A 19,650-nucleotide genomic window follows, 5' to 3' on the forward strand; every position below is an offset into this window, starting at 1 on the left:
AATTCTTTCGCTTTTTGTCAATTAATCATGTGTAAGAACTGTAGAATATACTTTTGTAAACTTTTATAATTTTTTATTTTATTTTTTACTTGTGCATATGTTTTGTCCATTTGTAATATGATTTCATAGGAAGTCAAAAGTCACTTTTTTTGGGCCAAATGCCATAAGAAATGTCCAAATGCAATATGAAAGATTTGAAAATGCCAAATCAGGATGTTATGTCCTTTTGCCATTTACCATCACAATTTTGACATGCTCAGAAATACTGCAGAAATGCAAAATTGACTGACCTGATGAACACAGGATGGCCGGGCAGTGATAGTTGCTCCTATGCATAGCTCATTGTGTTGATTTCATCATGTCCAATTGGTGATGTTTCTTTCACTATTGGGCATGTACCATCACGAATTTGGCATGCTCAAAAAACCTGCATGAATGCGGAATTGACTGGCCCGATGAACTCGGGATGGCTGGGCAGTGATTCTGGTTCCTCTCAATCGCTCGTTAGGGTTGATTTCAGAATGTCATTTTGGTGATCGTACCTCACTGTTTAAACATATTGCAAATGGACAAGAGTCACCAGCAAGTCACCGTCCACCAGTCAATTAGATATCATTCTGACACCAAACCCACTTTTTCCAACTCGTTTCGTAGCCAACTATCACATACTTCAGAGCTGGCCCAAAATTCACAACGCCTTCTGTTCAAACCATAATAAAACGTAAAACACGTAGTTACGTACTAGCTGCGGTTCCAGTCCTGACATTATGTGAGGCGACCCCGAATCCCAAGTTTTGGCTCGATAGGTCATTTGGTGCCCGAGCAAGACCCTCATTGGTGCTGAAAATCCACTTTTTCCATGCCTTGCTACGCGGCCCTTGAATGAGCAATCGGACAGGAGCGTTGGGGTCCGTCTATATGGGCCAAGACGGTCGTAATGCACCTAGTCTTGCGACTCTGCGACATTTCTAAATGTCGTAATTTTAAATGATGCAAAAATGAATTGAAGTTATTGCAAATGTACGAGGCTGTTTCTCGGTCCGAGAACCTTCTAGAGCCATGTAACTCACCACGCACTATCGACCTGAGGTTTAGAACAGGTTTCTAAAGTTTGGAACTCTAGGTCTGACGGTTCTTTAAAAGTTCCAACAAGGTTAACTAATGCAGGCAGTGTATGTCTCTATGCACCCCAATGTGTCCCTCCTTCCAAGCTGTGTGTGTGATTTAGTTTTCCTTTGAAATTTTACAGGAAAAATGACTGATTTACAGTTCATGGGGTTGCCTAATCACACATATGAAGTTTTGGAAAGATCTGACTTTTTTAACCCTTCGGAACAGCACCTATGACACCATTTTAAGGCACTTCCGGTTTACACAGGAAGCTGAAAGTGAACATATCCTCCTTGGGGTAGGCAATTATAGAATTTTGAGTTTTAAGTCTTTATGTTAAGAACTGACTTATTTACGGAGTGTTTAGTGAGTGTGTTATTTTAGAAAAATCACAGAAGTCTCGCAGAGCTCCGAAGCACACTTTAAAAAGATTCGTATGAACACGCTGCAACTGGATCTGTAACTGTTTTAAAAAAATATATTTTTGAACATCACCAATTTGACAGTGTATGATTTCTCTTAAATGACAATAGATAAATGCCTGGTTCTTTTTTGACGTGAAGCGGAAAAATCATTGCTCTATTTTCATTTTGGACCTTTAATCCCAGAAAAATGGCCATAACTCAAAAACCGTTGAGGCCTAGACGCCATCTTGTTCGGGGCCAACTGCCCATTATGCCAAACCTATGCTCACCAAGTTTCGTCTTCAAAGTCTTTTCCGTTTTGGAGATAAGGCCACGTCGTGATTCGTAATGTTTTGTACATTTGCAATATGATTCCATTCGCCCTCTTGTGGGATTTATCGGGACAGTGGAAAAATGACCAAAATTTGACGGAAACCGAATGTCAGATTTCATTTGATGACTTCCCGGTAGATCCGGCCCTGCCAAACGGCCCCGACGCCTTCTGCGAATTTTACAAACATTTTCGGACGCCTAGTAAGGGACCGTACATTTGCAATATGGACTTTCTCACTAACCATATGGCGAATGTCAAAATGTTCCCTTAAGGTATGCAAGTCCCAATGACAGTTCATTCAACGTTCTTGCTAAACAAGGTAAAATAAGGCACCTTCTGGAAAATGTAAATGGATATAAAGCCGGCCTAATCTCAAGCTATTGCTTACTATTAGGTCAGGAGGTCGGCAAACCTGGATCCTGTTGTGGACTTGTGACTAACTAGATCCTGTTTTCCTAGGCTGCTGCTGAAGGGGACAAGAACAAAAGGGTGACAAGAAGAAAGAGTTAGATGAGCTGAACGGCTTTTCAAGCCAGTGGTGGCTGCTCAGAAAGTCGCTAAAGGTGAGGATGGAAATGTCTTCTATATTCAGCTACAAAGTTTTTTCTAGTACAGTTGAAGTCGGAAGTTTACATACACTTAGGTTGGAGTCATTAACTAATTTTTCAACCACTCCTAAAATTTCTTAATAACAAACTAAAAGTTTTGGCAAGTCGGTTAGGACGTCTACTTTGTGCATGACACAAGTAAGATTTCCAACAATTGTTTACAGACAGATTATTTCACTTATAATTCATTGTCACAATTCCAGTGGGTCAGAAGTTTACATACACTAAGTTGACAGTGCCTTTTAACAGCTTGGAAAATTCCAGATAATTCCATCATGGCTTTAGAAGCTTCTAATAGGCTAATTTACATAATTTTGAGTCAATTGGAGATGTACCTGTGGATGTATTTGAAGGCCTACCTTCAAACTCAGTGCCTCTTTCCTTGACATCATGGGAAAATCAAATGAAATCAGCCAAGACCCCAGATTTTCTTTTTGTAGACCTCAAGTTTGGTTCATCCTTGGGGGCAATTTCCAAACGCCCGGAAGGTACCACGCTCATCTGTAGAAACAATAGTACGCAGGTACGAACATTATGGGACCACGCAGCCTCATACCACTCAGGAAGGTGACGTGTTTTGTCTCAGAGTATTTTGCTGCGAAAATTTCAAATCAATCCCAGAAAACAGCAAAGGACCTTGTGAAGATGCTGGATGAAACCGGTACAAAAGTATCTATATCCACAGTAAAAACGAGTCCTATATCGACATGACCTGAAATGCCGCTCAGCAAGGAAGAAGCCACTGCTCCAAAACCGACATAAAAAAGCCAGACTACGGTTTTTGCACATGGGGACAACGATCGTACTTTTTGGAGAAATTTCCTCTGGTCTGATGAAACAAAAATATAACTTTTTGGCCATAATGATCATTGTTATTTTTGGATGAAAAAGCGGGAGACTTGCAAGCCGAAGAACACCATCCCAACTGTGAAGCACAGGCGTGGCAGCATCATGTTGTGGGGGTGCTTTGCTGCAGGAGGGACTAATGCACTTCACAAAATAGAAGGAAAATTACGTGGATATATTAAAGCAACATCTCAAGACATCAGTCAGGAAGTTTAAGCTTGGCCGCAAATGGATCTTCCAAATGGACAATGACCCCAAGCATACTTCTAAAGTTGTGACAAAATGGCTTAAAACTTCTTAGGGATGAGGCGGGCTGAAATCCTGTTAACGTGATCGATTTGACAACAGCCAGTGAAAGTGCAGGGTGCCAAATTCAAACAGAAATCTCATAATTAAAATTCCTCAAACATACAAGTATTATACACCATTTTAAAGATAAACTTGTTAATCTCACCAGTGTCCGATTAAAAAAATAAAAAAAAATAAAAAAGGCTTTTTGACAAAAGAATACCATGCGATTGTTAGGTCAGCACCTAGTCACAGAAAAACACAGCCATTTTCCCAGCCAAACAGGAGTCGCAAAAAGCAGAGAGAAAATGAATCCCTAACCTTTGTCGATCTTCATCAGATGACACTCATAGGACTTCATGTTACACAATACATGTATGTTTTGTTCGATAAAGTTCATATTTATATCCAAAAATCTGTTTACATTGGCATGTTATGTTCAGTAATGTTTTACTTCCAAAACATCCAGTGATTTTTGCAGAGAGCCACATCAATTTACAGAAATACTGACCATAAATGTTAATGAAAATACAAGTGCTATACATGGAATTAAAGATATACTTCTCCTTAATGCAACCGCTGTGTCAGATTTCAAAAGCTTTACGGAAAAGGCACACCATGCAATAATCTGAGTACAGAGCTCAGGAACCAAAAAAGCCATACAGATACCCACCATGTTGGAGTCAACAGAAGTCAGAAATAGCATTATAAATATTAACTTACCTTTTATCATCTTCATCAGAATGCCTCCCAGGAATCTCAGTTCCACAAATGTTTTTTATTTATTTTTTAAGTCCATTTATGTGCAAATACCTCCTTTTTGTTTGCGCGTTTTGGCGCAGGCACTTAGTCCAGACAGTCAACAAAGTTATATTACAGTTCGTAGAAACATGTCAAACAATATATAGAATCAATCTTTTGGATGTTTTATGTTAAAATCTTCAATAATCTTTCAACCGGACAATTCCTTTGTCTTTTGAAATGAAAAGGAATGCAGCTCATGGCATTCTGCCAGACCCCTTAGTCAAACAGCTCTTTTTCACTCCCCCTTCACAGTAGAAGCCTGAAACAAGGTTCTAAAGACTGTTGACATCTAGTGGAAGCCTTAGGAAGTGCAATAGGATCAAATTTACACTTTTACAAATTTACACATCTTGGATAGGCAACGACTTGAATACCTACAAACCTCAGATTTCCAACTTCCTGGTTGGATTTTTTTCTCAGGTTTTTGCCTGCCATATTAGATCTGTTATACTCTCATACATCATTCAAACAGTTTTAGAAACTTCAGAGTTTTCTATCTAAATCTACTAATACTATGCATATCCTAGCTTCTGGGCCTAAGTAGCAGACAGTTCACTCTGGGCACCTTATTCATCCAAGCTACTCAATACCCCCATCCCATAAGAAGTTAAGGACAACAAAGTCAAGGCCACTCCAATACCATCACAAACCATCACAAATCCCTGACTTGAATCCCATAGAAAATCTTTGGGCAGGACTGAAAATGCGTGTGCGAGCACAGAGGTCAACAAACTCCGTTACACCAGCTCTGTCAGGAGGAATGAGCCAAAATTCACCCAGCTTTCTGTGGGATGCTTGTGTGTTTGAAATTGTTTAACGAAGTTAAACAATTTAAAACAAAGCTTCCAAATACTAATTGAGTGTATGTGAACTTCTGACCCACTGGGAATAAATAAAAGCTGAAATAAATCATTCGCTTTACTATTATTCTGACATTTCACATTAAATAGTGGTGATCCTAACTGACCGAAGATAGGGAATTTTACTAGGATTAAATGTAAGGAATTTTGAGGTGAGTTTAAGTGTATTTGGCTAAGGTGTATGTAAACTTCCGACTTCAACTGTACATAGATTTAGAAAATGCCCTGTTTAATCTAAAGGACGTTTTGCGACCTTACCCTATTGAATGCTTAGGAAACTCATATTGTCAGGATTAATCACTGATTAGGCTTTTGCATACTACCCACCACTAATCTTTGTCAATAATTAGAACAGGGCAAAGGTGCAAAAGGTATTATGCTATAAACTGAGCATTTTTGTGCACCAAGAAAACTACTGTGTATCTTCAGTCTCGAAAAGCCAACCAGTGTGCATAGTTGCATCATTGCTGTCTTGTGTCGGAGATACTATAAGAGATGTTAAAATTCCAAATAGAAAACTTGGAACATTATTCATTCCATTAGTTCAGTTTTCTCTGGAGGGTTATATCAGGTTTCAATTAATCCAATTTGCAATGTTCGCTCTAAGTTGTCTCTGTAAAGAAAAGTTTATTGAAATGGGGGCTCTGTAAAATAGCTGTCTCAAATTACAAGTTTAACACTAACATGTAAAAGCATTTGTAACAGTGTTAACAAATTAATGTTCACTGTAATGTTAATAAAGTTCTTAAAGATTGTATTGCGTGTTTCAATGAATGAGTTTGTAATGCATGTTAATGTTTCTTGTTGATGTACAGTACCAGTCAAAAGTTTGGAGAACCCTACGCATTCAAGGGTTTTCTTTATTTTGACTAGTTTCTACATTGTAGAATACTAGTGAAGACATCAAAAACTGCATAACACATGGAATCATGTCGTAACCAAAATAGTGTTAAACAAATCAGAATATATTTCAAAGTAGCCACCCGTTGCTCTGATGACAGCTTTGCACACTCTTGGCATTCTTTCAACCAGCTTCATGAGGTGGCACCGGGAATGCATTTGAATTAACAGGTGTCCCTTGTTAACCTGTCTAGGACACAGGTTCAGCTAACGAACCCCCAAACATTCCGCTGAAAAGGCAGCACGGGAAATTCAAAAATGTTTTTAAATATTTAACTTCCACACATTAACAAGTCCAATACAGCAAATGAAAGAAACATCTTGTTAATCGACCCATCGTTTCCGATTTTTACAATGTTTTACAGCGAAAACACAACATATATTTATGTTGGATCACCACCAAATCCCAAAAAACACACAGCCATTTTTCCCAGCCAAAGATGGTCACAAAAGCAGAATTGGAGATAATTAATCACTAACCTTTGATAATCTTCATCAGATGACCCTCATATGACATGTTACACACTACATTTATGTTTTGTTCGATAATATACATATTTATATCCACAAATCTCGGTTTACGTTGGTGCCATGTTCAGAAATGCCTCCAAAATATCCGGAGTAATTAGAGAGCCACGTCATATAACAGAAATACTCATCATAAACTTTGACGAAAGATACATGTTTTACATATAATTAAAGATACAGCGGTTGCATTAACAACCAGTGTGTCAGATTGTTTTTAAACGATGGCGCTCAGAAGTAAATATATTTCTCCGCCATGTTGGAGTCAACAGAATACGAAATTGCATCATAAATATTCCCTTACCTTTGATCTTTCATCAGAATGCAGTGCAAGGAATCCTAATCGTTGCAATAAATCGTTGTTTTGTTCCATAATGTCCATTACTAGTGTCCAATAAGCTACTTTTGCTAGCACGTTTAGTTCACATGTCCAAAAGCTGGCACTGGTCCAGGCGAACTCGGACGAAAAACGTCAAAAGTTATATTCCAGGTCGAATAAACTGGTCAAACTAAGTAGAGCTTCAATCTTCAGGATGCTGTTATCATAAATATCCAATAACATTCAAACCTGAGCATTCATTTTTGTCTACAAAGTAATGGGAACGCAAGGCGATATAATGACTACTGCGCGGGACCAGGAACTGGCATTCTGCCAGACCAGTGACTCAAAATAGTGGCCATCCGGTCCCACATCACACTAGAGGCTTCATTCCACGTTCTACTGACTGTTGACATCTAGTGGAATGCGTGGGAAGTGCGAACAGATCCATATCTTATTTGGATGTGAATAGGCGATGAGTTGAAAATCAACCAGCCCCAGAATTTCCACTTCCTGTTTGGATGTTTGCCTGCCCTATGAGTTCTGTTATGCTCACAGACATAATTCAAACAGTTTTAGAGACTTCAGAGTGTTTTCTATCCAATAGTAATAATAATATGCATATATTCGCATCTGGGACAGAGTAGGAGGCAGTTCACTATGGGCACGCAATTCATCCAAAGTGAAAATGCTGCCCCCTATCTTTAAAAGGTTAAATGTGAATTTGTAGAATTTATTTTCTCTGTAATGCATTTGAGCCAATCCCGTTGTTGTGACAAGGTAGGGGTGGTATACAGAAGATAGCTCTATTTGGCAAAATACCAAGTCCATATTATGGCAAGAACAGCTCAAATAAGTAGAGAAACGACAGTCCATCATTACTTTAAAACATGAAGGTCCGTCAATCGGGAAAATGTAAGTGCAGTCGGGAAAAACCATCAAACGCTATGATTAAACTGGCTCTGAGGATCGCCACAGGAAAGGAAGACCCAGAGTTACCTCTGCTGCAGAGGATAAGTTCGTTAGAGTTACCAGCCTCTGAAATTGCAGCCCAAATAAATGCTTCACAGAGTTCAAGTAACAGACACATCTCAACATCAACTGTTCAAAGGAAGCTGTGTGAATCAGGCCTTTATGGTTGAATTGCTGCAAAGAAACCACTATTAAAGGACACCAAATGGAAGAAATGACTTGCTTTGTCCAAGAAACATGGGCAATGGACATTAGACCAGTAGAAGTCTGTCCTTTGGGCTGCTGAGTCCAGATTTGTGATTTTTGGTTCCAACCCCCATGTCTTTGTGATGGGCAGAGTAGGTGAACGGATGATCTCCGCATGTGTGGTTCCCACCATGAAGTGTGGGGGCGCTTTGCTGGTGACACTGATTTATTTAGAATTCAAGACACACTTACCAGCATGGCTACCGCAGCATTCTGCTGCGATACGCCATCCCATCTGGTATGCGCTTAGTGGGACTATAATTTGCTTTTCAACAGGACAATGACACCACATCTCCAGGTTTAAGGGCTATTTGACCAAGAAAGAGAGGGATGGAGTGCTGCATCAGATGACCTGGCAACCCACAATCACACGACCTCAACCCAATTGAGATGGTTTGGACCGCAGAGTGAAGGAAAAGCAGCCTACAAGTTCTCAGCATGTGGGAACTCCTTCAAGACTGTTGGAAAAGCATTCCAGGTGAAGCTGATTAAGAGAATGCCAAGAGTGCAAAACTGTCAAGGCGGCTGCTTTGAAGAATCTAAAGTTTATAAAATATATTTTGATTTAACACTTTTTTTTTTGTTACTACATTATTCCATGTGTTCATAGTTTTGATGTCTTTTCTGTTCTACAAAGTAGAAAATAGTAAAAGTAAAGCAAAACCCAAACTTTTGACTGGTACTGTACATAATTTAAATCATAAATCATTATCATTACCCTCTTTTGGGTTACAATAACAAAAGAGAATAAGAAAAACATTTGTGTAATTATACTATTCAATCCACCCATCTGGCAACAGTGGCAGGAAAGACCCTGAGGTAATGAGCGCGAGAAGAAACATACAGTACTTGTTACATTTTCCTCTTAATTCTGCAGGGGTGGACCCAAAGTCAGTTCTCTGTGCCTTCTTCAAGCAAGGCCAATGCACCAAAGGAGACAAGTGCAAGTTCTCCCACGATTTGACACTCGAGAGGAAGTGTGAAAAAACGGAGCCTCTACGTTGACAAGAGAGATGACGAGCTTGAGAAAGGTTAGTGTCTTCTAATCATTAGTGTTGTCAGCAGCGAATAAACAGCTGATATCTCTGCTGGGTTTTGTAGAGCTGACTATTTGTCCTGTTTTGTATAGACACCATGGATAATTGGGATGAGAAGAAGTTGGAGGAGGTTGTGAACCAGAAGCACGGAGAAGCTGAAAAGAAAAAAGCTCTAAGCTCAAAAACTCAAATTGTATGTTTTGCCACATCACTCTAAAAGCTGAGATTCATCACTACTATACAGGGCATTCAGCAAATGTTCAGACCTCTTCCCCTTTTCCACATTTTATGTTACAGCCTTATTCTAAAATGGATTTAAAAACACAAAAAAAACCAAATCCTCCTCAATCTACACTCAATACCCCATAATATCAAAGCGAATACTGTTTTTTCAATTTTACATAGGTTTTCAGACTCTTTGCTATGAGACTTGAAATGGAGCTTGGTTGCATCCAGTTTCCATGGATCATCCTTAACATGATTCTACAACTTGATTGGATTCCACCTGTGGTAAATGTAATTGATTGGATATGATTTGGAAAGGCACACACCTGTCTAAGGTCCCACAGTTGACGATGCATGTCAGAGCAAAAACCAAGCCATGAGGTCGAAGGAATTGTGAGAGAAAGATGAGAAACAAGATTCTCTGGTCTGATGAAACCAGATTGAACTCTTTTGGCCTGAATGCCAAGCATAAAATCTGGAGGATACGTGGCACCATCCCTACGGTGAAGCGCGGGGGTGGCAGCACAATGCTGTCGGGATGTTTGTCAGCCGGAGGGACTGGGAGACTAGTCAGGATCGAGGCAAAGATGAATGGAGCAAAGTACAGAGAGGTCCTTGATGAAAACCTGCTCCAGAGCGCTCAGGACCTCTGACTGGGCTGAAGGTTCACCTTCCAACAAGACATCAACCCTTAGCACACAGCAAAGACGAGTGGCCTCGGGACACGTCTGAATAACCTTGAGTGGCCCAGCCAGAGTCTGGATTTGAACCCGATCGAACATCTCTGGAGAGACTTGAAAATAGCTGTGCGGCGATGCTCCCCATCCAACCTGAGATGATGATCTGCAGTGAAGAATAGGACAAATTCCCCAAATACAGGCATGCATAGCGTCATACCCAAGAAGACTAGAGGCTGTAATCGCTGCCGAAGGTGCTTCAACAAAGTACTGAGTAAAGGGTCTGAATACTTATGTAAATGTGATATTTCAGTTTATTTTCAATCAATTTGCAATTTGTGTATAGATTGAGGGGGATTTTTTTTTTTTTTAATAAGGCTGTAACGTAACAAAATATGGAAAAAGTCAAGGGGTCTGAATACTTTCTGAATGCAATAGACTTACTTCTGCTTTTATCGTCTTGTAGGTTTGCAAGCATTTCCTTGATGCCATTGAAAACAACAAATATGGTTGGTTTTGGGTATGTCCTAGTGGAGCTGACACTTGTATGTACCGCCATGCATTGCCTGCTGGCTTTGTGCTCAAGAAAGACCAGAAGAAGGATGAAAAGGAAGATGAAATCTCAATGGAAGAGTTGATAGAGAATGAGGTAGATTTGACCACTTTCACTAAAATTCATGTTCCTACTTGAGATTTGTCTTATTATTATTTAGCCCATATTACTCTTCAAGCCACAATGTTTGTTTCAATCGGCAGCCCTGCTACTTTATCCACTCTGAAATATATAAAGAGCTATGGATGCCAGGACTGTCTGTCAACTCTGTTAATGTTTGAGATCACTCAGTGACCAACATATTAAAAAAAAAAAATCTAACTTCAATAACAGTGCTGAGATTAAGAAATGTTACAAAAAAATGACTTTGTCTGTCAGCGATCTGCCCTAGGACCAAATGTCACCAGGATAACTCTGGAGACCTTCTTGGCCTGGAAAAAGAGGAAAAGGCAAGAAAAAGTGGCCAAGGCAGAGCAAGACATGGAGAAAAAGAAGGCTGATTTCAAAGCTGGCAGGTCCTTTGGGGTGAGCTTTGATTTTGTTTTCTATCAGAGGATGTTGCTAAAGCTCGAAATAATAATGTATTTTTATTGCCGTATCACATCTTACAGATAAGTGGAAAACATTTTAATACTAACACGTTGTTTTTGTTGTGTAGGTAAGCGGCCGTCAAGTATTTGAGTTCTGTCCTGATCTGGCTGATGATGACGATGAGGAGGCTGATGACATAAAATATGTTGAGGACAATGATGACGTTGAGGTAAGCCTGATAAACACATGTTTCAATAGGTATGCTGTGGGGATACTCAGGAAATCTTTACTGAAGTACCTTAAAGTGTGTAGGTGCTACACCATATGTATATATCATGAAGTGATGCATATGTATGACATTGATACTGCCCCCCCACAGGTTGAATATGTTCACGAGTTCCAGGATGTTGATCTAGCCAGGTTTGTTCCAAAGGAAGTTGACAACACCGGAATAACTGTTGCTGCAGTCGACAGATTTACAGCCAAATCAAAGCCAACAAAGGAAACGAATGGTGAGTGTTTGAAATTATTCTGCCAATAAGATTAATGGAAGCCACATCATCCTTGATCTCTTTTTTCAAAGCATTTATTTCTATCCCAATGTGTTTTCCATAACATGCCTGTCTTTAAACCTCTTTCGATCACACAATTGGCCCTCAGCCTTTAAAGGGGCAATCCGAGAGACTTGTTTCTGTAAACAGCTGATAAACGCAAATTCGCAGACATACCTAATGATACAACGACTGACCATCCTTTTGATCAAAATTATAGTTTTAAAGGGACAATCTGAAGTTGGTACATCCACTTTGGATTTATAAATGAATGATATGTACCCATTGACTTCTGAAGAAGAATGCCTCATGAGCTTAGTTCAACTATCGTACCCTGTCAGAATCCAAAATATACGCTTGTCTTTAATCCAATATTTGTAAACAAAGTAAAACATGGTTAAAACCAGGGATTGGAATGGATTTTTCCCCCAATCGTTTCATTTTGAACAGAAGCCACAAAATAGACCAGCAAAAGAAAGTTCTGAATCGGTTCAACCCCAAAAAGTAACCGTTTTATATAGTCTCTTAAGTATTTTTCCTTTTTTCCATTTTTTTTTCTCATTTTAGCTTTAAATGAACTTTAAATAAATATTAAATTACTTCACCAATCAGTGCGGATTGAGCAGGCAAGCTAGTTTACATTTATATTATTATATACCATTTTCACCTTAATTTAACCTTTTTGGGATAGGGGGCGGCATTTTCACTTCTGGATGAATAGCGTGCCCAGAGTGAACTGCCTCTACTCTGTCCCAGATGCTAATATATGCATATTATTATTAGTATTGGATCGAAAACACTCTGAAGTTTCTAAAACTGTTTGAATGATGTCTGTGAGTATAACAGCACATATGGCAGGTGAAAACCTGAGAAAAATCCAACTAGGAAGTGGGACATCTGAGGTTTGTAGTTTTTCAAAGCTTGGCTGACCGAATACACATTGAGATATGGATGAGGTTGCACTTCCTAGGGCTTCCACTAGATGTCAACCGTCTTTAGAAACTAGTTTGAGGATTCTACTATAAAGGAGGGGCTCATGATACCTCTGAGTCAGTGGTCTGGCAGAGAGCTTTGGTCTCATGACGCGTGCTCCGGACTGGATTAAGTGCTCGCACCTCATGAAGATGGATTACTGGGCTGAACACGATACCAACAAGTGGCTATTTGGACATACAGTGGGGCAAAAAAGTATTTAGTCAGCCACCAATTGTGCAAGTTCTCCCACTTAAAAAGATGAGCGAGGCCTGTAATTTTCATCATAGGTACAGTTCAACTATGACAGACAAAATGAGATTTTTTTCTCCAGAAAATCACATTGTAGGATTTTTTAATGTATTTATTTGCAAATTATGGTGGAAAATAAGTATTTGGTCAATAACAAAAGTTTATCTCAATACTTTGTTATATACCCTTTGTTGGCAATGACAGAGGTCAAACGTTTTCTGTAAGTCTTCACAAGGTTTTCACACACTGCTGGTATTTTGGCCCATTCCTCCATGCAGATCTCCTCTAGAGCAGTGATGTTTTGGGGCTGTTGCTGGGCAACACGGACGTTCAACTCCCTCCAAAGATTCTCTATGGGGTTGAGATCTGGAGACTGGCTAGGCCACTCCAGGACCTTGAAATGCTTCTTACGAAGCCACTCCTTCGTTGCCCGGGCGGTGTGTTTGGGATCATTGTCATGCTGAAAGAAACAGCCATGTTTCATCTTCAATGCCCTTGCTGATGGAAGGAGGTTTTCACTCAAAATCTCACGATACATGGCCCCATTCATTCTTTCCTTTACACGGATCAGTCGTCCTGGTCCCTTTGCAGAATCCCACCTCCCACCGAGGTGCTCTTATTCTCCATGGACTTTAGTGTCCCGCACTTTTTGGAGTTTGTGCTACAGGATGCAAATTTCTGTTAGGAAAGCAAAGGCTAGCTTTTTCAAACTGCCTGTGCACATTGGTTCCTAACTTCCCAGTTGAAAAGGGGCTATTTCATGCTAATGCAGTACGCCACAGGATGTTTTTGTGCTGGTCAAGGGCAGGTCTGGAGTGAACGAAGGGCTATATCTGTTCTTGAATGGGGCATGCTTATTTAAGATGGTGAGGAAGGCACTTTTAAAGAATAACCAGGCATCCTCTACTGACGTAATGAGGTCAATATGCTTCCAGGTCGATTAGAAAGGCCTGCTTACTGAAGTGTTTTAGGGAGCGTTTGACAGTGATGAGGGGTGATTGTTTGACCGCGGACCCATTACGGACGTCAGTTAATTCACATATGGTGTCCAGGACACAGTTAGGGGCTGAGGGGTGGTCTATAACAAGCGGCAACAGTGAGAGAGTTATTTCTGTAAAGGTGGGTTTTTAAAAGTAAAGCTTGAACTGTTTGGGTACAGACCTGGATAGCATGACATACCTCTGCAGGCTGTCGCTGCAGTAGATTGCAACTCCACCCCCTTTGGCAGTTCTATCTGTGGAAAATGTTGTAATTGGGGATGGAAATGTCAGAATTTTTGGTTGCCTTAGCCAGTATTCAGACATGACTAGGACATCAGGTTTAGCAGAGTGTGCTCAAGCAGTGTATAAAACAAACTTAGGGAGGAGGCTTCTGATGTTAACATGCATGAAACCAAGGCTTTTGCGGTTACAGAAGTCAACAAATGATAGTGCCAGGGGAATAGGAGTGGAGCTAGAGGCAACAGGGCCTGGATTAACCTTTACATCACCAGAGTAACAGAGGAGGAGTAGGATAAGGGATATAAGAACTGGTCGTCTAGTGCATCACATGCGTGATGAACAGACAAGTGTAGCCTATGGCAGAAGAAGTGTGAAGCCTGAAGAGCAGGCTTGAAGCACTAGGCATCTTGTTATGACATTGCATTATCTCAATTGGGTCCACAGAATTATACCTAGGAGGAGCAGCTTCTATGAAGGGACTTTTGAATGTCCTTTTGAGCTAGCTAACAACTTGTGTGTGCAGAGCGTCACCAGAATTAAAAACATGTTTAACCTTTTTTTTGTAATGAATAAATCCAATTTGAAATGTGATAACTAGGCCTATAGTAATCCTTAACTTCTTACGACTGAAATTCCGTTAACGGGATCGATTTGACAACAGCCAGTGGAAGTGCAGGGCGCCAAATCCAAACGTCAAAATATCATAATTAAAATTCCTCAAACATACAAGTATAATACACCATTTTAAAGATACATTTTTTGTTACCACAGTGTCCGATTTCAAAAAGGCTTTACAACGAAAGCATACCATGCGATTATGTTAGATCAGCGCCTAGTCACAGAAAAACAGCCATTTTTCCAGCCAAAGAGAGGAGTCACAAAAAGCAGAAATAGAGAAAATTAATCATTAAACTTTGATCTTCATCAGATGACACTCACAGGACTTCATGTTACACAATACATGTATGTTTTGTTCGATAAAGGTCATATTTATATCCAAAAATCTCAGTTTACATTGGTGCGTTATGTTCAGTAATGTTTTGCTTACAAAACATCCGGCGATTTTGCAGAGAGCTACATCAATTTACAGAAATACTCACCATAAATGTTGATGAAAATACACGTGTTATACATGGAATTAAAGATATACTTCTCCTTAATGCAACCACTGTGTAAGATTTCAAAAAAGCTTTACGGAAAAAGCACACCCTGCAGTAATCTGGGTCTAACAGCCCTCAGGCACCAAACAAGCCATACAGATACCCGCCATGTTGTGGAGTCAACAGAAGTCAGAAATAGCATTATAAATATTCACTTTGATCATCTTCATCAGAATACACTCCCAGGAATCCCAGTCCCAAAATAAATGTTTGTTTTGTTCCATAAAGTCCATCATTTATGTCCAAATACATCCTTTTTGTTCGCGTTTAGTTCACAAATCCAAATTCATGAGGCGCAGGCACTTAGTCCAGACGAAAAGCAAAAAAGGGTATATTACAGTTCGTAGAAACATGTCAAACGGTATATAGAATCAATCTTTAGGATGTTTTTAACATAACTCTTCAATAATGTTTCAACCGGACAATTTCTTTGTCTTTCGAAATGAAATGGATCATGATTTAGGTCATGGCATTCTGCCAGACCTCTTAGTCAAACAGCTCTTATTCACTCCCCTTCACAGTAGAAGCCTGAAACAAGGTTTTAAAGACTGTTGACATCTAAGTGGAAGCCTTGGGAAGTGCAATCGGACCAATTTTACACTATCTTGGATAGGCAAAGACGTGAATACCTACAAACCTCAGATTTCCCACTTCCTGGTTGGATTTTTTTTTTAGGTTTTTGCCTGCCATATGAGTTCTGTTATACTCAGACACCATTCAAACAGTTTTAGAAACTTCAGAGTGTTTTCAATCCAAATCTACTAATAATATGCGTATCTTAGCTTCTGGGCCTGAGCAGCAGGCAGTTTACTCTGGGCACCTTATTCATCCAAGCCACTCAATACTGCCCCCAGCCATAAGAAGTCAAGTAACATTCAAAAGTGAATCCATTCTTTTGCTAATAAAAACCTCTCCGATCTTATCACTGTTTTAACATCAGTACAGTACCCTATACTTGGGAAGGGCAGGGAGCCTGCACACACACTGACATATTTTCAGCTTGTGGGACTAGAAATAAATGCCTGGAACGAAAAATAATGTTAACTTATTTCCATGCTTTTAAAATAACCGTTCTGTTCCCGCAACAATATGGATCACTTTCGTTCCAGGTTACATTTCTGTTCCTTGAAAAATGTTTTCGGTTCTGTTCCCTGAACCGGTTCCAACCCCTGGTTAAAACTATAATTTTGATATCATGGATGGTCACTCCTTGCATCCATAGCGCTGTATGAATTTGAGTGAATTCCAGCCAAATCCCATAGCTTTTGTGAAATGGACAGGGAGAACGCTTTGTTTCCACTGAGGATTTCCCCTTTAATCTATACAGTGTTTAAGCTTTGTAATTGTAAACAATTGAGTAAAACAAGTTTATATTTTGGGTTCTGATGGGGTATGACAGTTGAACTAACTGTCATACCCCACCATGAGGAATTTATAAGTTATATTCTTCAGGAATCAATGGCTATATTAAAAGTCCAAAAAGATACATTCTAATCCCAGGTGCCCCTTGCACAAAGTTGAATGACTCCCTTGCCACATCACCTGCCATTACAATTCCGTTCATGGGTCACAGCACAGATGCTGATGCCTTTGACTGAGGAGATGTGATGTTCTGAACCTGTGCCTTGCACCTTCTCCCAGATGACCAGCTGAACGGTGCTTGCGGAGGTGTGGAGGAGAACGGTCACGATGGGGAAGACGAGACTCTCGACGACAAGGAAGCAGAGCCCGTGCCTGTGGACGAGAACCTTTTCACCGGCGAGGACCTGGACGAACTGGATGAGGAACTCAACACACTGGACCTGGATGACTGACAATGATGACTTCTAGTAGAACAGTGCCTCATGGACTATGAATAAGAGATGTCTAAAACAGATTCACAATAAAACATCCTGATGATCACATCTTGTTGCTGCTGCTGTTTCTTTTACCCCTCAGTGGTCCTGATTGTGAAAAGAGTGAAAAGGATTTGAGGGGGTACATCTTGAATTGGGTTCATGTGAAATCACCAGTTCTTTCTGGCTGTCCTGAATCCTGTATATTGATTTTGGGTTCTATCTAATAAACATCCTCCTGACTTGTATTATTAGACCATACCATGACAGATTGTGCAACTGCTTTTGAGCAGGTACAACAGGGACGTAGGGTTGTAGTGTAAAAAACTGATTGAATAGCAGATTAAGAGAAATTCCATATTCATGCAATTATTTTACACTTTTGGGATCTACATATATTGAGTTTTACAGAATAAAACCCATGACGTAGAGACCATGAGGAATACATCCTGGGCCCGGTTTCCTGACAGCGATGGAATTTAAGGCTTATGAGTGTTTTTAACGATGCGTCTTTCCTACAAAGACCGACAATGTTACATGCATTTGCCAAACACCACGCAAAGAGAATGTTCGCTAAGTGTGTCGATATTGATAGGAGCGAAAGAAAGGCAAACATTGCTCTCGGGTCAGCTTTTTCCATTCATCTTAACATTAGAATTATTCCACAATACTGACAATTAATCAGAAAGATCTCACCAAGGAATGCAAATATTGAGGCAGCTTATTCTAATGCTTACCCTATAATACACTAAATAAAGATTTGGCACTTTGCACACATGAAATATTGAGGCATTACAGACATCCTACAATTATCAAAATAGAACATGGTTGGATGAACATGCCATTTATAAAGTATTCTGGCCCCTTGACTTTTTCCACATTCCGTTACGTTACAGCCTCATTCTAAAATGGATTACATTGTTTTTTCCCTCAATGACAAAGCATAAACTTTTTGTTTTATTTTAGCAAATGTATTTAACTTATGCCATTTATATAAGTATTCAGACCCTTTACCACTTTGTTGAAGCACCTTTTGCAACGATACAGCCTCGAGTCTTGAGTATGACGCGACAAGTTTGGCACACCTGTATTTGAGGAGTTTCTCCCATTCTCTGAAGATCTTCTCAAGCTGTCAGGTTGGATGGAGAGTGTCGCTGCACAGCTATTTTCAGGTCTCCAGAGATGTTCGATCGGGTTCAAGTCCGGCCTCTGGCTGGGCCACTCAAGGACATTGAGATTTGTCCCGAAGCCACTCCCTCCTTCACCCCAGTCTGAGGTCCTGAGTGCTCTGGAACAGATTTTCATCAATGGTCTCTGTACTTTGCTCTGTTCATCTTCAACCCATTCTTGACTCGTCTCCAAGGCCCTGCCACTGAAAAACATCCCCACCGCATGATGCTACCACCACCATGCTTTTTTCAATCAGCAAACCTGATTGACCATTCTTTTCATGATTTTGAGCCAGCAGTCTCTGAATGAGCGACTTCCCTCCTCCTTGAAGTCGTGCAATACTGTAGTTGAGATGAACTTCTCTTGCCCTTCAGACACTTCCGCAAGCACTGCGGCTGTCGTAGCAAGTAAAACATTGACGTGCAGAGTGCACTCTGCTGCCGATGATACATCTTCCTCTTTGTGGGGACTGTCACCCCTTACAATGATGCTAATGGCATTAGTCCAGCAACTGACCCAATGACTGGTGAAACACCTTGCGATATCACAGACAGATATCCTTGTCTCAGTTCGCAGGTACTGAAGAGGTTGCCACACGCAGACACTGTGGTGACTGACAGGCCTCGACATCCACTGAGCATTTTGAAGCACAAACACCAGGAGATTTGGTTGAAAGGTTACAGCCATTCTCATAACAATGTGGCCGCTGACAACTCGTACATGGGGTCCAACCTTTTCCTTGGTGCTTCGGATTCTGAACAGGTTGCAGCCTACCTGGATACTGGTTTTTTCCTTGGTATGTGCACTTGTGTAAGCACAAACACACATGTACAACAGAACACTTAATGAGAATTTATTTCTTGGATCACCTGAAGGGTCCGAACAAAATTCCAGCCTTAAAGTTGAAAATTGACTCTGAGGCCTTTGACTCTACAGCTACATTACTCACAAGTTTCTCCACGAGGTCATCCCTGTAGACTGCCTGAAACTGGCTTAGAGCTGTAGATTATCATGTCGTTATCAATTTTTTGATAGTGCCGTAAGCAACACACCGCAATTTAGGAATGCCCTAGATATGACATTAGACAATGCCATGATAGGATCATTTTGCCAAGACCATGAACGTATATAGAATACAGTCCAATTAGATGATTATGGTGTGATAGCTATATCTTGTATACGTTTTTGTTTTCATTCCTTTTTTCTTTAATTTCCTTGACAAGTTCCCCATACAACCATCACTTAGTGCCA

The 19,650-nt window shown here is 40.2% G+C and overlaps 1 pseudogene; it reads left to right on the top strand.

Annotated features, from left to right (window-relative positions):
• The window catches only part of LOC127919253 (zinc finger CCCH domain-containing protein 15-like), a 30,714-nt pseudogene extending 13,416 nt beyond the window's left edge, over positions 1-17,298 (top strand).
• Positions 17,299-19,650: the final 2,352 nt, after the last annotated feature.

This window comes from Oncorhynchus keta, unplaced genomic scaffold, assembly GCF_023373465.1.
Source record: "Oncorhynchus keta strain PuntledgeMale-10-30-2019 unplaced genomic scaffold, Oket_V2 Un_contig_16115_pilon_pilon, whole genome shotgun sequence".
Classification (NCBI taxonomy): domain Eukaryota; kingdom Metazoa; phylum Chordata; class Actinopteri; order Salmoniformes; family Salmonidae; genus Oncorhynchus; species Oncorhynchus keta.